This window comes from Myodes glareolus, chromosome 3 (assembly GCF_982192425.1).
Source record: "Myodes glareolus chromosome 3, mMyoGla1.1, whole genome shotgun sequence".
Classification (NCBI taxonomy): Eukaryota; Metazoa; Chordata; class Mammalia; order Rodentia; family Cricetidae; genus Myodes; species Myodes glareolus.
In genome coordinates, this window is record NC_142028.1 from 29,144,892 (window position 1) to 29,165,265 (window position 20,374).

General features: G+C 41.2%; 1 pseudogene; it reads left to right on the forward strand.

Annotated features, from left to right (window-relative positions):
• The first annotated feature begins 18,591 nt into the window (after nucleotides 1–18,591).
• Nucleotides 18,592–18,869, forward strand: LOC125406888 (U6 snRNA-associated Sm-like protein LSm7 pseudogene; annotated as a pseudogene).
• Nucleotides 18,870–20,374: the final 1,505 nt, after the last annotated feature.

Consider the following 20,374-nt stretch of genomic DNA (forward strand, 5'->3'; position numbering starts at 1 on the left):
CCCTCCCCTACTGCATCTGAACATGCTTTGTTTGACACTATAGTTTAGATTGCACCTTTTCTGGGGATAGGGTCTCATTACGTGAATCAGACTTGCCTTGAATTCATGATCTTTCTGTATTAGACTCCTGAATGCTTGGACTACAGGCGATGTCACCAGAGCTGGCTAGATGGCTTCAATTAAAGCTACAGTATATAGAATTTAAAAGAATTATACAATGCACATTTTCTCCCATCTTCCTTCATTTAAAATAATTGACACTCATCCACATTGTACATATCAATACTTCATTTTTGTGTGCTAGCATTTCCTTATATGGATTTACCATGATTGGTTTAGTCTTCCATGTGTTTACGGTTATTTGTGGTTTTTTTTTTCCAGTTTGAAAACAAACCAGTTATGGAACCAAGTGTGGGAACGTGAAGGGTTCAGGAATAGAATATAGAAATAAATGGTCCAGTCCAGGAATATAGAAATATAAAGTTAGAAGCCCAAACACATTTTGGGAGACAAACGCTTTCTGCCTTCAGAGCAGTCATCTGGCGGCCACTGTGCGCAGAGTTTAACTTTTACCAGTTGACTCCTGCCCCAGCTTCCCAGCTAGGCAGGTCCTGCAGACAAAGGCTGGCTTCAAACTATTGCCTCTATGGGACCCTCTGTTTGTATTCTCTTCATTTTTAACTGTCCCCTAGGTGACTCTGCTCTCTGCCTGGCATTCTTTCAGGGACGGTGAAAAGCCAGAGGCTTTCGCAAACACTCTAAGTTAACATTCTAACGTCCTATAACCAAAAGTTGTAAAACTTAAGATGTAATGTGACTTTAAGCTTGACCCCAAGGTTGTAAAAGCTCTTTGACCCACACCTGGTGCTTGATTTTACTATAAAAAGAGACACAAATCAAACCCCATAGCCACAATTCCAGACCCATCTCTGGCTGTGCTCACAGCTATAGCTGAAAAGCTTTGTGTGCCCCACGGTGAATTTTTTTCTTTTTCTGGGATAAAGTTTGCTTCTGGTTTAATAGACTTTCATGATCTGTCCCCCATCATTGCACAATGCCCAGACCTAACAGTGCACACCTATAATCTCAGAACTGGGTAAGGTCAGAGTGCAAAGGTCATCCTCAGGTTTGTTTGAGACTAGCCTGGGCTAAAAGAGACCACAAACCACCTTAAATAAATAAATGTTATGAACATTTGAGCCCAAATTTACATGTGAACATAAACTTTCTTTTCTTTTGGGTAAATAGCCAGAAGATGGGATGATTGCATCAAATACAGGTTTATGTTTAAATTAAAAATATTAAGCTTTTTTCCAGGGTGTTTGTAACATTTCATCATCCAATCAGTGATGTGTGAGGGTTGATTTCCTCTGTGTCCTGCTGGAAGTCCTTTAGATTTTAGCTATGTTAATGGGCATGTGGTGCATCTCACCAGCGTAATTACCATTTCTTTAAAGATTAAGGATGCTGAACATCTTATTTTTATTCCACAGCAGATCATAACTGATTTATTTCTTTAAATGAATTAACTGGAATAAAATATAATAGAAACACAGTGCATTCCATTCTAAGGATGGATATGATTCAAGAAACCTTGCGGACTCGTGGCTCAGTGGTTAAGAGCACTGGCTGCTCTTCCAGAGGTCCTGAGTTCAATTTCCACCAACCACATGGTGTTTCACAACCATCTATTGTGAAATCTGGTGCCCTCTTCTGGCATACATGCAGGAGACAGAACACTATACATAATAAATAAATCTTGCTGTAATTAAGTAATGTTGTATGTGTGTGTTGATTATAAGATATTTTTCTAGCTTGGGTCATAGTTAGTCATAGAAGTTTGAAAGACACTGATTTAGTAAGCTTTACTTGCAGTTTTGTAGTCCTTAAGCTTCATTTTTGGGCAGTTATTTAAAGTGATCTCATACTGTCCAGCGATGAACTACACATTGCTACCGTACAAGATACCTGCAGCACAATGTCTTGGGGAAATGAAATGTTTCAGGGATATTAAATTATAATCCCATAAAACATGTGGAATTCAAAACTGTTCAACAAGCAAAAGAGCAGTTAATGCCAATAACAACAACGTGAACGTTTTATACAATGTCGTCTGCTGTATTGTTATCTGAGGATGCTGGGCATCTTCTAACGTTCTTCCTCGCCCCATGCATACTCCCCTCGAGCAGATTTCTCTTCAATTCTCTTGTCCTTCTGGTTTTTGTTATTTTTTGTTCTCCATTGCTTTTGTTGAGTCTCCTGTGGCTCAGGCTGGCCTTAAACTCACGACGCAGCACCTTGAACTCCTAATTCACCTAGCTTTGCTGCCCAAACGCTTCAACCATGGTTGGTTAAAATTTTTTTTCCTTTTCAATTCTAAATTGTGTATTTCAAAGAACTAAAAGCAGATTTTAAATATTTTATTAGAAAAATGATTGTGTGAATACAGATTAGCTACATAGCTTGGTTTATCTTCTGTAATATGAGCACATATAAAAATAATAGTTCCCCATAATATATAATAAATTATTATGTTATTGTATACAACATATATTTATTGTGGATTAAAATTTAAAACTTACAATTGAAAACATGTACTTGAAAATTCAGACAGAAAAATGGTAATTGCTGCATTATTCATAAGAAGCAAAGATTGAAATAAAAATATCAGTAACTGAATGATTAAACAAAATATGATATGGATATTTGAATATTATTTAGACACAAAAAGGAATGAGCTACTGATAGATGAAATATTGTAAATTATCTCTTTTAAACATTTTGCCAAGGAATGTCTTTCCATTTGTATCAAGTGTACAGAATAGGTAAATCCATGTTGGATGAAAGATCAGTAGATTCCAGGATATGAAGAGAAGAAAGGAATTCAGAATGTGCTTAACAGGTAAGGGGTTTCCTTCTCGTGTGCTAGAAGTAGATTTAAAAGTAATGGTTACACAACACTTTGGATGTACTAAGTGCTTTTTAATTATACATTTGAAAATGGCTAATTTTGTTATTGAATTTCACCTTAATAAAAAAAGTACATATTGAAATGTTAAAGAGGAATTTAAATTATATGCATTTCCTTTGGTTACTTCAGGATTAAGCTCTGGTTTTGTTATTTGTCTAGATTATTTAGCTACTAATTTTTTTATTTTATTAAGCTATACATTTTTCTCTGCTCCCCTCCCTTCCTCTTTCCTACCCTTCAACCCTCTCCCATGGTCCCCATGCTCCCCATTTACTCAGGAGATCTTGTCTTTTTCTACTTCCCATGTAAAAGATCCATGTATGTCTCTCTTAGGATCCTCATCGTGGTCGGTGATTGTGATTTGTAGGCTGGTTTTCTTTGCTTTATGTCGAAAAGCCGTGTATGAATGAATACTTGTGATAATTGTTTTTCTGGGTCTGGGTTACCTCACTCAATATGATGTTTTCTAACTCCATTCATTTGCCTGCAAATTTCAAGATGTTGTTGTTGTTTTTTTTTCTGCTGTGTAGTACTCCATTGTGTAAATGTACCACATTTTCCTTATCCATTCTTCAGTCAAGGGGCATTTAGGTTGTTTCCAGGTTCTGTCTATGAAGCAATGCTGCTATGAACATAGTTGAGCACATGACCTTGTGGTACAACTGAGTATCCTTTGGATATATACCCAAAAGTGATATTGCTGGGTACTGAGGAAGCTTGTTTCCTAATTTTCTGAGAAATCATCATACTAATATCCAACTTGCATTCCCACCAGCAATGCAGAAGTGATCCCTTTTCCCCACAACCTCTCCAGCATAAGCTGTCATCAGTGTTTTTGATCTTGGCCATTCTTACAGGTGTTAGATGGAATCTCAGAGTTTTTTTGATTTGCATTGCTCTGATGACTAAGGATGCTGAGCATTTCCTTAAGTATCTTTCAGCCATTTTAGATTCCTCTGTTGAGAATTCTCTGTTTAGGTCTATACCCCATTTTTTTTTATTGGATTATTTGTTCTTCTGATGACCAATTTCTTGTGTTCTTTGTGTATTTTGGAAATCAGTCCTTTGTCTGATATGGGGTTGGTGAAGATCTCTTCCCATTCTGTAGTCTGCCATTTTGTCTTGTTGACCATGTCCTTTGCTTTACATAAGCTTTTCAGTTTCAGAAGATCCTATTTATTAATTGTTTCTCTCAGTGTCTGTGCTTCTGGGGTTATATTTAGGAAGTGGCCTCCTGTGCCAATGCATTCAAGTATACTTCCCACTTTCTCTTCTATGAGGTTCAGTGTGGTTAACTTTATTTTGAGGTCTTTGATCCATTTGGACTTGAGTTTTGTGTATGGAGATAGATATGGGTCTATTTTCATTCTTCTACATGTTGACATCTAGTTATGGCTGGCTGAAGTTCTTTATGCATTCTCTGTACAGTTCTTCTCAGACAGATTTTGCAAATGCACTCTCGGTCTGCCTCTTGCCTTTTCATTCTTTTAACTGTGTTACAAAAAACAGAAATAGCATTGCACACCTTCAATCCCAGCACTTGGGAGGCAGAGGCAGACGGATCTCTGCCTCTGTGAGTTCGAGGCTAACCTGATTCAAGTGAGATTCAAGAAAGCCAGGACTGTTATGCAGGGAAACTCTCTCTCAAAATAGCAAACCAAAACCAAAATATAGAAATAAAAATTTTACTTTTATGCATATAGTGTTTTTCCTCCATGTATGTCTGTGTTCCACATGTGTACAGGACCCATGAAGGCTGGAAGAGGACATTGAATCTCCTGGAACAGAAGCTACAAACTACTGGGAGCTGCCATGTGGTTGCTGGGAATCAAACCTGGGTCCTCTGGAAAAGTCGCAGGTGTTCTTAACTGCTGAGCCATCTCTCCAGCTTAGCTCTAGTATATCAATGTTTATTAGGAAATGCGTTAGGTCACATTTGCTTTTTTTCCGAAAATCTGAGAGGGCCAGAGTTCTGAAGGGTATACACCCAACGAGGGTGTGAGCATTCTCCACTTCTTACACGGACTTGTTTTGTGTACCTTTTCCATCTGCCTGTTCGTCTGTATCCTTTATAGCATCGTGCATAACCAATGGACATATGTAAGGAAGTGTTTTCCTGAGTTCTGTAGGCCATTAACAAATGGACATAACCGAGGAGCAGATCCTGGGATCTTGGATTTAAAGTCAGCTAAACAGAAGTGTGGGGCACGAACTGCTTGTAGCTGTCAACTGCTACATCATCTGACACTGGTAATTGTCATGTGACTGGAACATCAATTAATGATGCTATTTTTGGATAGATAATATCAGAACTGAGTTAGTCAATATGCAGCTAGTCTCTCCTGAAGAATCTTCTGCAAGATTAATTTCCTGCATGGTTTATGGGCTTCTGAATTAAGGCCATTATGTTTTCTTCCAACTTCTTAAAATAGTTTCAGGTTTTCCATTTAAATTTCTGATCACTCTTAGCACAGTATTTAATAAGACATAGAATAATTCTTCAAGAGTGTGTTGAAATGAATTTTTTCTTATGAATGGTCAATTATTTCAGTACCATTTTATTTTGTACAAGTTGTCCTGTGTGTATGATATATCTATTTGTTTTTGTAGGTGTGCTGGTTTGAGTAAGAATAGTTCCCATATAACGGAACAGTTGGTCTCCAGTTGGTGGAACTGTTTGGGAAGGATTAGGAGGTGTGGCCTTGTTGGAAGAAGTATGCCACTGGGGGTGGGCTTTGAGATTTCAGAAGCTTCTGCCATTCCCAGGTAGCTCTTTCAGTCCCATGATGTGTCTTCGGATGTGATGTCTTGGCTCCTGCCCCAGTGCCAAGCCTGCCTGTCTGCTCCATGCTTCTCGTCATTATGGTCATGGACTCTAACCCTTTGAAATTATAAACCCCAAATTAAGTACTTTCTTTTTTATGATTAATCAATTAATTTTGAGGCAGTGTCTCTCAGTGTAACCCTGGATGTTCTGGAACTCACTATGTAGACTTGGCTAGTCTCAAACTCACAGAAATCTCACTGTTTTTGTCTCCCAAGTGCTGAAATTAAAGGCATGCTCTACCTCACCTGGCAAATGCTTTCTTGTATAAACAATATAAAAGTAACTAAGACAGTAATTATGCATATGTAGTCGCATATGCACACATGTGTGCATGTATGTGAAGGCCAGAGGTAGGATTAGCCTTTTGTTCTCAACTGTTCTCCATCTTTCTTTTGAAGATAGAGTCTCTCATTGAATGTGCGGTTCTTCAGTTCGCTATGCTTCCTGACCAATGAGATTCAGAGATCTGTCTCTGCTTATCTCCCTCTGTGGCTGGAGTTGCAGGCATGCATTGCTGTGCTGGTTTTTCCCATGGGTCCTAGGGATGGACTCAGTTCCTCATGCTCGTACATCAGACATTTCACCAACTAAGGTGCCTCCTTTGCCCTCAGTACCATTTGGTGAATTAATTACTCTTTTTTGGTGACTTAGCGCTTTTGTTAAAAATCAGCAAACACACACACATGCACGTGCGTCAATCCCCACCTTCCTTTATCATCTCAGTTATTTATGATGTTCCCTTCATAAAGTACTCACAATAGCTTTAGCCATCTTGAAATCGGGTCCTCTATCGCTTCTTTAAAAAAAAACGTTTTAGCTGTTCTAGGCCCTGTACTCTTCCCTGTAGATTTTAGGTAAACATCCTTTAAATTTTTATTATTTTTCATACGAATATATCAGAGAATATGTACTTGAAGTTTGGCTGGAGTCTTCCAAGTGTCCTACCAGCTTAACCTTCTCAGCACTGTGAACCACAGTGCCTGTTTGTACTCTCACAAGGCAAAGGGAAGGTAAGCCATGGACTCTCCAAGTTCTCCTGACTCCCTGGCTCTGTACGCCAAGGGCAGTGGTGAGTTTGCACTAGGCAGAGATGCTCCGGGTCTTTTGCATTAGAATGTGCCCAACATGTTCTGAACTGGCAGTCGTCCCTCGGGAAACAGAGCTTTGATGATGACAAAGTCTGCTTCCATGTTAGTACTGAGGTAGAGAAAGAAACGAAGAGGAGGGGAGAACACTTGAGTTCTGGCACACAGGGCAGAGTATTGAAGTTCAGGAAGCCAAGGACCGGAGTGAGTTTCAAAGCACAGAGAGGAACCATTAGGATGAAGTGTTAATGAGCTGTAAAGTCGATTAACGAAAGGGAACTCTGTGAATTTGACAACAGGGAGGCCATTATTCGTTATTCTGTATTGGTGCGATGGTGTCAGATGTGCATTTTCAGAGAGCTGGCAGATGAAAGGGAGATAAGTGAGTGGAAGCAGCTCATGACATGGCTGGTGACAGGAAGGAAGGAGATAATATCTAAATAGTCACAAGTGAGGTCAAACGTGGATAAGAAAGAACAACACATTCACTACTGGAGGTGAAGAATTCAGTTACAAGGAGGACGCGCAAAGGGCAAGAGGAAGAAGGTTTCACGTTCGGGCCTTCGAGGCCCTGAGATAATGTGAGTCCCAGCAGACAAACGAGAAAATGAACTGTGCAGGAAAAGGGCCCATTTCGCCATTGAAGGACAAGACTGAATGACTGGAAAGACAGTGTAATCTCTTCTTGTCGAGCGAATTTATCTTCTCAGTGAAACGGATGATAAAATCATGTACCAAGAACAAGGGAGGTTTGGAATAATTAAACCAGGAAAAGATAGACATCTGCTCAGGGACAGCATAGCTGAGTGGTGGTGACAGCCAGCAGAGGCAGGGGGCTCTGCCTTCTAGTGAGACCAGCCTATAGCACACATAGCACAGTGTATGTACTTTGGGCAGTGGCTGCCATCATCTTGGTCATAGTAACTAACAAGTCTGATGGTGGCAGCCATGCTGGACCGTGGAGAGCTTCCAGGGTGGTTTAGAGGCAAGAGAAGCCATTTAAGAAATCTAAAGGGACATAGATGGACAAAAAACTCAACAGTAGGCGGCTGGAAACCTAACAGTAGGCGGCTATGCTTGGTAGGAAGAGATTTGAGCATAGGACATGAAGTAAAACCACTTCCTACACTATTTTTCTGTAATATATTCCTTTTAATTTTTTAATCTTTTAAAATTATATTTTAAGATTAGCACACAAAGTAATGAATTTCATCATGGCGTTTTGTTTTGGTCTTTTGAGAGAGGATTTCTTTATATAGTCCCTGGCTATCCTGGAACTCGCTCTGTAGACCAGGCTGGCCTCAAACGCAGAGATCTGCCTGCTTTTGCCTCCCAGGCGCTGGGATTAAAAGCCTGTACTACATATATGTGACATTAATCTTTTTTTTTAAGTAAATTTTATTAAATTATAAAAGTTTCCATTTCCGCCCCCCCTCCCAACACCCTCCCACTCCCCCCACTCCCCCTCCTCCTCCCTCTTCGTCCCCCAGGGCAGTCAGGGTTTCCTGCCCTGTGGGAAGTTCCAGTTCCTTCCCCCTCCCTCCAGGTCCAGGAAGGTGAGTGTCCAAACAGACTGGATCCCCAAAATCCAGTATATGTAGAGGAAACAGGTCCCAGTGTCATAGTCAATGGCTTTTCAGAAAGACTTCGGGCCAGCCACAGTCATAGAATCCGGCCAAATTCCGAGAATCTGGTTAGATCATGTCCTCGTTCAGTCCCAGTCCAACTGGCCTTGGTAAACTCTCATCAGATCCGTTCCCTTGTATCAGTGGGTGATAGCATCCCTCGCCGTACTGATTTCGTTTTTCATGTTCTTCCTCCTTCTGCTCCTCATTTGGACCTCGGGGGGCTCAGTCCGGTGCTCCAATGTGGGTCTCCGTCTGTATCGCCGTCCTTCGCCAGATGAAGGATCTCCTGGTGGATAGCTAAATAATCTTCATCAGGTTCATCTTCTTATTTAGCTTCTCTAGGATCACGAATAATAGGCTCAAAGACCTTTAATTATGGTTAGAATCCACTTATGAGTGAATACATACCGTGTTACTAAAAAAATAGTAAAGCGTTTTCTATTTCCATCCATTTGCATGCAAAATTCAAGATGTGTGACATTAATCTTTATCCTCATTCATTCTCCTCCTCCACATCCCTCCTCTGTGCCCCTCCCCCCTCCAGTTGTTTCTCTCTTTTCTCCATATAGTCTCCTTTAGTCCCCTCCCTTGCTTTATCATCACATGGACTTCATCTGTATTATGTTTCTTTGAATTTTTTCATCACATTTATTTATATATGCACACACATGTGTGTGCGTGCATGCACATGCCACAGTACAATATGTGAAAGTCAGAGGACAACTTGCACTGGGTGTTTCTCTCCTTCCACCATGTAGATTCTGTAAGTCAAACTCAAGTCACCAGGCTTGGTAGTGGCAACGGCCTTAAGTCACCAAATCATCTTGTTGACGTGTAATATTTTTCTAAAAGTGGCACTAATGAATTAAAACATACACTGAATTAAAAAATGCTAATAGTTGCAGAGAAACTGTCTCAAAAAACCAAAAAAGAAAGGAAGAAAGAAAAGAAGGAAGGAAACGAATAGATGCTACTAGCCTTCTCTAGAAAAAGGCTGAAAAGTTTGTTCTGTCGCTAGAGTCCTTTCTAACTCCATAAAGTCTTCACATTATAAATTTTAGCTTATTTGTTTTTCTTTTTTTCTTGTAGGCCTGGAGATTGAACCAAGGGCCTTGTATAGCTCAGAAAGTGCTCTAACACTGAGATAGGTCCCTCGCCAATTTTGGTTTCTTATTACTCTAATTTCTGTATCGGGAGGGAATGATACACGGTGCATTTGTGTTAGGGTTTGTGTTTTTCTGACTGCTGTCTTGAGTTATTTCTATTTTCTCGGAGTTATGTGTTCATATCCTTTATTTGGCATTACACTTCTTATTGCTCTGAGCAAACACCTGTCAGGAGATAACTTATGGAAGAAAAGTTTTACTGTAGCTTATGGTTTTAGAAGGTATGGTCCATTATGGTGCACTCCTAACCCTCGCTAACAGAGCCTCCGACTGGGGGCCTACGAGGGACATTTCATTTAAATTACTATAGTGAGGAAAAGGGATGCTCTCATAGTCTCACGTCTGTCACTGTGGTAAAATGCGCTGACGAACAGCAGCAGGGAGAGAAGGTTTGCTCATCACAGTTCCAGGGTACAGTCTATTTTTTGGGGAAGCCAGAGCAGCAGGACAGGGCTGGAAAGATGGTCCAGCAGATAAAAGTCCTTGTGGTGCAACCCATGCAAGCTGAGCAACCTGACTTTGATCCTTGGAAGCCAAGGGTATTTCCAGCTGGAGGTAGAAGGAGAGAAGAGACTCCACAAAACTGTCCTCTAGCCTCCCCTCTTGCTATGGCATGCATACATTCTCACACATCACATCTGTACATGCACACACACACTACTAATCAGTAAAAATAAAGTTAAACAAATAACCCTCTTTAAATAAATAGAGAAATGTGCAAATTATATCATAGAGCAAATGAACTCAACAGATGTCTGTAAAGCATTCCATGCAAACCCAGAAGAATGCATGACTTTTGCATTTCATGTGACTGTCACTAAAATGGATCATGTACTAGGACATAAAACAAGTCAACAAATTCAGGCAACTTGAAACAAGTCTTAAGTTCTATTGGTCACAATGCAATCATTCTACAAATTAACAGCCAGAGACACACTAGATCATAGACAGACTCATGGAGATTAAAGAACACAGCACTGAATGAAGAGTAAGTCTTTTAAGAAATCAAGAAGGAATTAAAACATCTTTATCCAAGTGAAAATGAAAAGACAACATGCCAAAACCCATGGAGTACAATGAAAGCTGTCTTTGAGAGAAAGGTCTGTATATTCAACGAATCAGGGAGGTATCAAATCAATGACCTAACGATAAACCATAGAGTCCTTTAAAGAGACGAGCACACCAAACCTCAGCTCAGTAGATGGAAAGAAATTCAGACCAGGGCAGAAACTGATGATCTATTTCAAATAAAACACGAATAAAAAGCAATACAAAGATAATGAAAGAGTCAGCTCTTTGAAAAGATACATGAGATTGACGAATCCCCAGCCATTGTAACCAAGAGAAAGAGAGAGAGAGAGAGAGAGAGAGAGAGAGGATCCAAATTACATAAATATTAAAGATGGAAAAAAGAACAGCAACAGATACCAACACAATTAAGAAAAAAATTAGGAGATAGCTTTAAGATTCATATTCTCCAAATTGGAAAATCTAAAAGAAATGACAAAAATGAGATAAATAAATATATCTATAGCAAGAAGTAAGATTGAAGCAATAATTTAAAATCTCCCAATTAAAACAAGCCAGGTTTACACTGGTGAATTCTATCAGCCCTTTAAGAGGGAACTAATGACACTTCTCACACTATTCTGTATAATAGAAAAGAAGGGACATTGCTAAACTCTTTGAATGAAGCTGTTGTTATTCTGATACCAAAGCCAACGATGTTAAAAGAAAAAAGAAAAAGAAAATTACAGAGAAATCTCCTTGATGAACACAGATGCAAAAATTATCAACAAAAGACTTGCCAACCAAATTCATAACACATCAAAAAGATCATTCACCATGATCAAAATGTCTTTAATTCAAAGATATAAGGATGGTTCAATGCATGTTAATCAATAAATTACTACATAAAAGAACTCAAGGGCAGAAGAAAAGTCTTCTGAAAAAGAATCAAACATTCTTCATGTTCAAAATCCTGAAAAGCAGACTAGAAGGAACACATCCCAATAAAGACTGCAAACGGCAAATCTGTAGTTAACATTATGTTAGATGGAGTAAAACTCAGAGCATTTCCACTAAATCAGGAAGAAGACCAGGTGTCAACTTCCCCCGTTCTTATTCAGCATAGTGCTGGCACTCTTACCTATACCAAAAAGACAAGAGAAGTAAATGTTCACGAACAGGAAAGAAACCGAAGTGTATCTACTTTCAGATGATCTGATCCTGAAGACCCCAGCAGAAAACACTTAAAACTGGTAAGCACATTCATCAAAATGGCAAGATACAAAATTAACACATGAAGATCTGCGACCTTCCCATATTCTACTAATGACAAACGCATAGAGAAAGAAATCAGGGAAATAATTCCATTCACGACACCCTCAAAAACAACCCCGCAAAATAACAATAGTCAAGATCAACCTTGGAATAAACCTAACCGAAGGGGTGAGAACACTCTATGATGAAAACTTTAAATCACGGAAGAAGCCAAGGAAGATGCTAGGATATGGGAAGACCTCCCCTGCTCTCAGATTGGAGAAATCACTGTTGTGAAAATAGCCTTTCTACCAAAACAAAAACAAACAAACAAACACAATCTATGGATTCAATGTGACTTCATCCAAAATCCCAAGGACATTTTCACAGACATAAAAAGTCAATATTACATACAATTCTTAGGGAAACACAGAAGACCTGGATAACCAAAGCAATCCTGAGCAAAAAATGATACTGCTGGAGGCATCACATGATTGATTGTGCTATATTTTGGAGCCAAGTAATAATAATAGGCACACAGATCAGGGGAATAGGACGGAGGCTCCAGATACAAGGCCACGCAACTACAGCCACCTGATTTGGACAAAAATAAACACTGGGGAAAAGGCAGTGGTTCTCATAAGTGGTGCTATCTTTGCACAAAAGAATGAAAATAAGTTAAAAAAAATTTTTTAACAGTAATTCTCTGTGTAGTCTGGACTGTCCCGTGTACTGAAATGCACTCTCTAGACCAAGATGGCCAAGAGTTGGAGACCCATCTGCCTCTACCACCAGAGTGCTGGGTATTAAAGGCTTGTACCACCGCTGCCTGGCTGAAACTAGAGTTATATCTCTCATTCTACACAAAAATAAACTCCAAGTGGATCGAGGACTTAGTGTAACCCAAGCTGTGAAAGTGCGAGAGTTAAAACACAGGTAATAAACTTAAAGGCACATGGGCCTGGTGAGATGGCTTTTGTAGGTAAAGCTGCTTACTTCCAAATCTGACAACCTGTGTTTGATCCCTGGGTTCCACATGGTGGAAGGGGAGAACAGACTTCTGCAAGATGTCCTCTGACTTTCCCATGCATGCTAGGCCACCTGTATGTACATACACACACACACACACACACACACACACACACACACACACACACACACACACGTATGCCCCCAGTAAATAAATAAATATAATGGAAAAATAGATAGTAGGCATACGTAAGGAACTTTGGAATATGACTTCAAAGACTCAGGAGATAATGTCAATAATCAATAAATGAAACCTCATGAAATTAAAAGCTTCTGTATAGCAAAGGACACTTTCAGTCAGTTGACTGAAGAAGTGGCCCGCAGAATGGGAGGAAATTTGTGCCAGTTATACATTCAACAAGAATTAATATCTAGAATATACAAAGAATTCCAGAAATTAAATGAGAAAGCAAACAACTCAATGAAAAGATAGGCTATGCAACTAAGCAGAGAACTCTCTTTCCTCTCTGTCTCTCTGTCTGTCTGTCTGTCTGTCTGTCTCTGTCTCTCTGTCTCTGTCTCTGTCTGTCTCTCTCTCTCTCTCTCTCACACACATACACACACACACACACCCACACCCCGCAGGAAAATGCAAACTAAAACTGCTTTAAGATCCCATCTTATCCCAAACAGAACGGCCATCATCAAGATAACTGGAAATCCTGGTGAAGACGCGGGGAAAGGGTAACCTTATCCACTGTTGATAGGAGTCTACATTGGTGCAGCCACTGTGAGAATCACCCCAGCATGCTTGAACACTGACCTGTCAGGTAAGGAGGTCCTACTGGATCAGTAGTGGTACGACTGTTATTGGGGTAACCCACCACTTTCTGATTGGCTATTAGGCCAGCATCACCGGAAGTCATGCCTGGTATTGTAAGCTTGTTTGACAACCTGTGGCTGGGGAAGCTACAGGCAATAGGGAGGAACCCATTGTTGTTTTGTTAAATGGTCATGTTGAAAAATTGCCCCCTAAACATTTATTTATATTTGTAGACCTGTGTTGCTCTCAACCTTAGTCAGAGAAACTCCTTTCTGCAGTAGGCAATAATTAATGCAGAAAATCCTAAGTAGTCAAAGTGATGGCAATAAGTGACTGCTGAGTGATCAGCTCACAGGGGACAAATACTTTCGCTATGTGGGGAGTCCCAGCACCTGTCACTGTGGCCGTGGCCTAAGGAGGGAATCCTCCTCACTGACGGGAGGAAGATGAAAGAGGAAGCATCCCCGACTGGCACAGGAGCCTGGATGTTGCAGGCATACAGCCTGTAAAAGGATCTGGAGTCACAGGGAAGCTGGTAATTACTGCATCTCCCAGTGAGGCCGCGGAGCGCTAGAGCCTGGAGACTTCCTGAGAATGGTCCTCAGAGCTCTAGATGTCAGACCTCAGCACGTTTCCATCTTGGGGACCCGCGGAGATTCCACTGCAGCTGCGTAGAATAATCTTTGTTTGGGGAGTGACTTTGACAGAAATCTGAGAGTTTTCTGACTTGGGGAGCTGAGGACACCACACCCTGAAACTGGTGGAAAGTGCGAATGCCCTCTAGGGTGGGGTGGAAGTGGTGAGGTGGAGGCAGGATCCGAGAGCATCCGCCTGTGGTTTTTTGGGGCAATCCGAAGTGCTTCCCACGCACTTGCCACGCACTCCTCAGTGGCAGCTAGAAGATGCCTGCCCTGCACTCTGGAGAGACTATGTGTCTGGAGAGGCCTTCTCTTTGTGTCCTCTGTACAGGTCGGAAACCTAGCTGAGAGGGGTTTCAGGCAGTTACTGCCTGCTCAGTCCTGAAATACTCCATGGGCACAAAAGCAGGAAGAACTTGGTGTGCAAAGCTCTTGAATGGCTCATTGCCTTGGAGGTGCATAACCCAGGAAGACCCAGAGGAAGGCTTCAATTAATCATCCACCTCCATCTGCTCTTTGGAGAACCTTTCTTTGCTGGGAGAAAACTCTACTTTATATTTGTGCACGATTACTATGAAACCTTTCATTTGTTAGGTCTCTGGCAGCCCCTATATCCAGAAATAAGCTCAAGTTAGACTATAGAAGGATTTCTGATGGTTAGATAACGGACAGCATTCCTCAGGAAATAGCGAAACAGGTTTTCTGTCCCCCCAAAGGAGTCATTTCCCCTATATCTGACAGAAGGGACCTATGGCTCTCCAATTGATATATACCTATGGTGTCTGTCAGCATATCAAGCCCCACATTGCCCCCCCCCCCCCCGCTCCATCAGTAGCACAAGTACTTGTTAAACACTTCAAGGTCTGTGCTAGCATCCTGGCTCTTCTCGCCTCCTCCCCTACTCTAAACTCCCTCCAGCTCCCTGGCTTCCCTCCCACAGCTACTCAGTCTCCATATAACCCGGGTGTTCTCACTATTCTCTCTTGCTGTCCTCTTACCTTCTCACCACATTCCATTCTCAAGCTCTCACTCTCTCACCAATGCCACTGTTTTCCCTTCTGTGCTCCCTCCCCCTCTTCTGCTGCCCCAGCCCTGACCGTGTCCAGTCTGCTTTGTTCTCTCTCTGCTCTAGACCCTTCCAGATGCCTCTGGATATTTTCTTTATCTTATTCACAAGAAAAAACCTTCCCCCTAGCATGGAGTGGTTAAGTTGGCAGTTTCTTTATTCTTATTTTTATTTTTTTTTTATTAAAAATTTCCACCTCCTCCCCTCCTCCCACTTCCCTTCCTTTCCCTTCCCTTCCCCTCTCCCCCTCCCCCTCCTTCTCCAGGCCAAAGAGCAGTCTGGGTTCCCTACCCTATGGGAAGTCCAAGGTCCTCCCCCGCTCCCCCTAGATCCAGGAAGGTGGGCATCCAAACAGACAAGGCTCCCATAAAGCAGTAGAATCAAAGCCCAGCGCCATTGTCCTTGGCTTCTCAGTCAGCCTCCACCGTCAGCCACATTCAGAGTCCGGTTTGATCACATGCTCCATCAGTGCCATTCCAACCTGCTTTGGTGATCTCTCATTAGATCTGTCCCACCATCTTGTTGGGATTCCAGGTTTTTCCCTGCCTCTCGAGGTGCAAATCAAGGACTGTTTTGGCTAACCAGCTAAAGCTTCCTGCTAGTTTCATGCTTGTTCTGCTCTAGCCTGGTATAATAGCTTAGGGCTCTATATTATTTTGAAATGGTAATTTCTCAACCTGCCCGGGAGAGCCCAGGCGACAAAGTCCCTCTGCCCTGTCTGACACTGCCCTGCACCCCTCGCCCACCTGCCTGCGGAGAAGCTCACTGGGCGCCAGCTTCCCCATCCCCCTCTGGCTGGGAGGGGTTTCTTTTACGGGGCCAAAGGGTATTTTAACCCCGGATTAAGCTGAATAAACGGGCATTCTCCTCTGGCGAATGACTCGAACTCTCTGTATGTGTGTGCGTCTGTGTTTTAACCCCTAAGACTTTACCTAGCTCGTGGAAGGTATGGAGCTGTGGTCCATACCAGGTGGGTGGTGATGCAGACCTCGGGTGCGGTGGAAATGTCCTCCGCACCGTCTCAGTGGGTGAACGCACCCCTCGCGGTCCTGACTTCCTTGCTCATGTTCTCCCTCCTTCTGCTCCTCATTAGGACCTTGGGAGCTCAGTCTAGTGCTCCAATGTGGGTCTCTGTCTCTGTCTCCATCCATCACCAGATGAAGGTTCTATGATAATATGCAAGATATTCATCAGTGTGTCTATAGGACAAGGCCAGTTCAGGCACCCTTTCCTCTGCAAGTTGGCAGTTTCTTTACTACAAACTTAACTCTTGAATACAAGATTCCCTTAAATTGAGGTGAGTGAACAGCCACATGGTGGCTGGACATCCCATTCTCTAGGACCTCCACAGTGGGACAAAACCCTGGGCCCCTCCCCCAATTCCCTAGCTTTTATAGCCAACTAGCAGGAGACCTCCATGAAAGTAGGCTCTCCCAAAACCCAACCCCATCCACCTGACCTTCCAAGCTACTGGCCCCACCCCAACCCCAAACTCACCTATCCTGCAACCTTGGTGGAACTCTGAAACACAGCTTGCTCCAATACTGAGGGGACTAGGAGATTGCTCCAACACTGAGCAGACCAAGAGAGAGGACCAAGGGAGTGAACCAGGGAAGAAGACCTAGAGAGCAGGCTTAGAGAGACCTCAGAGGCTTCCTGAGACACAGACATTGACCATACAGAGCAGACCAAGAAAAATTCCCAAACACTCAGACAGCCACTGCAAGGATTGGACCAAGGCACAAAGACAATTTTGCTGTAATTTTAATGGGCATTTGCATTGAATCTGAAGACTGATTTCAGTAAGATTGTCATTTTTGCTATGTTGGTTCTACCTTCACAAGAGAATAGGTCTTTCCATTTTCTTTCTTCAAAGATTTAAAGTTCTTATCATGCAGAATTTTCCGCTTGTTTGGATAAAGCTACTCCAAAATATTTTATGGTATTTATGGCTATTGTAAAGGATGATGTTGCTCATTTATCATATATGGAGAAGAGGTGCATTTGGGTTGTTTTCAGATTCTGTCTACGACATGTCCTTATGAGACGGTTGAGCATCTTTTTGTATAGGTCCCAAACTGGCATTGCAGAGTTTTAAGGTAGAATATTGCCTAATTTTCTAAAAATTCCCCATACTAGGATCCAAAGCGGCTGTGCCAGTGTGCACTTTCACCAGCAGTGGAGGTTTTTCTTTACCCCACATTCTCTTAAAGCATAAATTGTCAGCAGTGTTTTTAATCTTGGAATCTCAGAGTTGTTTTAGATTTACATTTCTCTAATGGCTAAGGATGTTGAACATTTTTAAAATGTCGTTTAGTCATTTTAAGTTCATCTGTTGAGTTTCCAGTTTAATTTTGTACCATATACTTTTATTAGATTATGACTAACTTCCTGAATTCTTTGTATGTTTTGGAGTGGATTAGTAAAGATATTTTACCATTTTATAGGTTGATATTATATCTTGTTGACTATGTCCTTTGCTGTACAGAAGTTTCTCAGTTCAGGAGATCTCATTTATTAATTGTTTCTCTCAATGTTTGTGTCACTGAGGCTATGTTTGAGATGTACCAAAGAATTCAAATGTACTTCTGACTTTTTCTTCCGTAAGGTTCAATGTGGTTGGTTTTTATGTTGAGGTCTTTGATTCACTGAAGCTTGAGTTTTGTGCATAGAAATGAATATGGATCTGTTTTCATTCTTCTACATGTTGATGTCTAATTAGGCCAGCATCATTAGTTGAATACACTTTCTTTTTCCATTTTCCTATCAGCTAGGCAGACTTGCAGCATATGAGAAGATAGTTTACAAACTTTAAATTAGATATACAATAGTTAAAGCCGTAGTTATAATATTCTTATTGGGAGATCTTGGGCCACTAAGTAAAATTCTTAAATGGAGCAATGAGCCAATTTTCAATAGAGAGCTTATAGAAGCTGCCAAACAGGTTCTCAAGCAGGTGGAATATAGATCAACAGGTTAGTGTATGCAATAATCAGCAAGTACAGTATATTAATTATGATTCAGCTATGGCAAGTGTGTGTATTAAGTACAAAACTTACTTTACAGCAGTTTTATGAAAAACTGAATGCTTTTTATGACTGCACCTTGCTATTTTTTCCAGTTAAGATATTAAACTCTTAGGTGTGTTATGGCAAGATGGCACAGGACAAAGAGAAAAAGAAGAAAGAAAGCATCTTGGACTTGTCTAAGTGCATTGACAAGACCATTCGAGTGAAGTTCCAGGGTGGTCGGGAAGCCAACAGGATCCTGAAAGGGTTTGACCCACTGCTCAGAACCTTCGAGTACATGTGAGACCCCGATGACCAGTACAAGCTGGGGTTCATGGTGTACCGCACACCTCAGTGGTGTTTATCTGCCCACAGGATGGCATGGAGGCCATCCCCAACCTGTTCGTGCAGCAGCAGGATGCTTAGGAGGTGGAGGGCAACCTGACCCTGGGAACCTCCCTTCCTGTGTGAACTTCCGTTTGGTGTTTTGGTTTCTGTTTTTTATTTTGTTTTTATTTAATTTTTTTAATAAAATTGCTCACTTGATAAAAAAATGAAGCAAACAAAAAAAGATATTAAACTCTTAATTTAAAACAGTAGCTTGTCTAATACAAAAAAAACAGGATAAAATCTAGGAGATAGTTTAGTAGAAAATTGATTATGATCAATGTTTCTTATACTAAGCAATAGATTAATTGATAATTTTAAAATAGTGATTCCTAGACAATTGTGTTTGCTCAATTCAAAGGCCAGAGTAATGGTCTTTTCCCAGATGATCAATGCTGCAATTTGCACAACTATATTTTGCTAATGTTTTAGCTAAAGACCCCTTAAAGATGTTATGCAAAAATTTTACACATGGTTCTTCCAATGAAAGAACTGCGTATATAGTACTAATGGAAAGAAATGGTGGAGCAGGTCATGGCTCCTTAAAAACAACGGAAAAGGATAAAAGCTGCAGACAGAGCGGCCATGGTGGCACCAAGGTGACCTTTGCTAAGGCAAGGTAAAAACGCCCTTACAATGAATTATAAAAAGATCCGACCCTATATTAATTTGGGGTTGAGGATGTGTTTTGTTTTGTTTTTTTTTTTTTTCCAGAAAGAAAATAAAGCTGGATGGGATGACTGTATATACAGTAAAGGAGTGGCAGACCTGATGACATCGTAGTTACAAAGGCCCCATAGAGGAGTTGGAGAGGAGTCCTTGGTCAGGTTTCCCCGCCCCCACAGAGAGGAATGCCTGATCACAGTGCAGGGTGCCATGCTGCTCTGGGAAACAGACGCTGAGCAGCTTCCAGACACTCGGGACACACAGACCCAGAGGCCCTGCTGCATGATGAGTACAATTTTCTGCAGTCTGAATCCTGTTTGCTTTGGTGCTGAGATGTAGACTGAACATTTGACTGTTTTAATCTTTGGGACATAGAACTCATTTTCATTAAAATCTTGGACCTGAGAGCTAAGACCTAAGGTTTCCCCTTAGGGAAGAAAGACTCAAAATAAGGAGTGACTGAAACCCCTCTTCACTTATGATGGGAGCAGCCTACGGGTTTAACTGCTGCTCAGAGACTGGAGCTTGTCCTGGATAACAGCAATGTCACTGGACTCTCACCCATCGGAAAAGCTTTTCTTGTCATTTGATTAATGCAGATTTAAGAAAATTGTGACATGTTTAATTGTGGATTTATTGTTAATTCTCAATAGAAGAATTTCAAATGGCTAAAAGATACTTAAGGACATGTTCAACTTCCTTAGCTATCAGGGAAATGCAAATCAAAACAACTCTGAGATACCATCTTACACCTGTCAGAATGGCTAAAATCAAAAACACCAACGATAGCTTATGCTGGAGAGGATGTGGAGTAGGGGGAACACTCATCCATTGCTGGTGGGAATGCAAACTTGTACAGCCACTTTGGAAATCAGTAT